Source organism: Triticum dicoccoides, chromosome 6B, assembly GCF_002162155.2.
Source record: "Triticum dicoccoides isolate Atlit2015 ecotype Zavitan chromosome 6B, WEW_v2.0, whole genome shotgun sequence".
Lineage (NCBI taxonomy): Eukaryota > Viridiplantae > Streptophyta > Magnoliopsida > Poales > Poaceae > Triticum > Triticum dicoccoides.
The window spans coordinates 23,726,727-23,728,899 of record NC_041391.1 but is presented as its reverse complement, the minus strand read 5'-3'; positions in this window follow the sequence as shown (position 1 = coordinate 23,728,899).

The window sequence follows — 2,173 nt, the reverse complement described above, 5'->3', positions numbered from 1 at the left end:
GGACACAAAACGCATGTTGCGTCACGTGGGGGCAGTGTTGTAGGGTTTTGTCGCCAGAAAACCCTAGAAAATGCATCGAGTGTCGCATATGAACAATACTTGTCACGCATGCAAGCCATGGTCATCGTAGGGTATGCATGAAGTTTGGGATCATTTGGTGGGTCCGTCAACGAAAACCAATTTCAAACCTGATCTCCGGCAGACCCGAATGGTCCTGCTTGTACATGGTGCATGTGGAAGCATGCATGAGATGACCCCAACTTTTGGGAGCATGTGAGCATGGCCAATTTGCCCCCCCAGGCAAGGTGTGCACGAGTTCAGACACAAAACACACGCTGCGTCACGTGGGGGCAGTGTTGTAGGGTTTTGTCGCTGGAAAAACCCTAGAAAAAGCATCGAGTTTTGGAAATGAACGATACTCGTCATGCATGCTTGCCATGGTCATCCTAGGGTGTGCATACAGTTTGGTCTGAATTGGTGAAACCGAGAAGATAAACCTGCTCCTGGTACATGGTGCATGTGGAAGTATGCATGCGACTGTCCCAACTACATTTGGTTAATAATATTTCAAGTATCAAACAGAAAATAAAATTTATAATTTGGAATGAAGAATTGAAATAATGAAGAAGTGCAATGGAACATAACATATTATCTTACATTTTGGAAATATTTCGAATATAAAGAAGAGAACAAATATTAGAATGAAGAAGTGAAATAAAACAGAACATTTTATCTTACAAACTAAAAATATTTCAAAAATAATAAAGATAAGAAATATTAGAATTAACAATTAAAATAGAACACACCATTTTAGTTTATATTTCATAAATATTATCAATATACAAAAGAGAACGAACAAATGAAATAAAACACAACAGAATTTGGCTTATTTTTTAAATTTTAGTAAACACTTTTACAAATAATATAGAAAAAAGAGATTTGATTTTAAATATTAGAAATATAAACAAGAAAAGAAACAAAGAAAATAGAAAACATATCAGCGCGCGGGTAAGGCTGCCCTGGGCCAGCCCGCCCGAATTGGGCCCAAGGTGGAGCCGCGCAGGGCACATCGCAGCGCATAGCCGTTGGGTGGTGGGAGTTTAGTCCCACCTCGCCAAGCGAGAGAGCGCCGCACCGGTTTATATACCCGGCTGCGACTCCCCTCACAAGCTCCTATCAATTGCAGGTAGTACATTGCCTAACTCTCGTACCCTCTGCCCCGTGGGGCCTACTAGTAGCAGAGATATTCTGCACCACGGGCCTGCATCCTGGCCCATGCACAGCAGGGTTCCTAGTCGTATGCAGGCCGTGGAGTATGAATTCTCCTGCTCTTGTAGGTGGGCACTTTTATTGGCATATTGCCATGTGTATTGATCTTCAAATCACACACTAAATTATACACATGCTCACTTGCATTCAATACACAATTTTTTTGTAATACATGACAAGTTAATGTTTTGACCTTCAAGTCATCTAATAATTTTTTTTGAAATTGTTTGAATTTTTTATTAATTTATAATGCCTTCTAGACTGACTGGTGAAAACATTGGTCTATACCTCAGGGGGGCATTGTAAATTCTTTTTCCAAATTTTCTTTCATAGCCATGATTGGCATCACACACTAAATTATAAACATGCTCACTTGCGTTCAATACACATTTTTTTGCATATATGACAAGTTAATGTTTTGACCTTCAAGTCATCTAATAAACTATTTTGAAATTGTTTGAATTTTTTATTAATTTATAATGCCTTCTAGACTGACTGGTCAAAACATCGGTCTATACCTCGGGGGGCATTGTAACAAATTATTTTTCCAAAAACTGGCTTAAGTTAGACCAAATGGCCCCTCCGGAATGCGGTCATTTTTTCGACCACCTCCAAATGACCTCAACTTTGGCACACATGATCTATTGCACAAAGAAAGGTGGGTTCCAAACGTTTTATATTTTTTTGAATTTTTTATTAATTTATAATGCTCTCTAGACAACTGGTCAAAACATCGGTCTATACCTCAGGGGGGCATTGTAAAAAATTCTTTTTCCAAATTTTCTTTCATAGCCATGATTGGAACATGTGGGTCACCATGTTCAAGAAAGTTTGTGTGATTTGGAGGTGGTGGGAAAAATCACATTTTTTTCAAAAACTGGCTTAAGTTAGACCAAATGGCCCC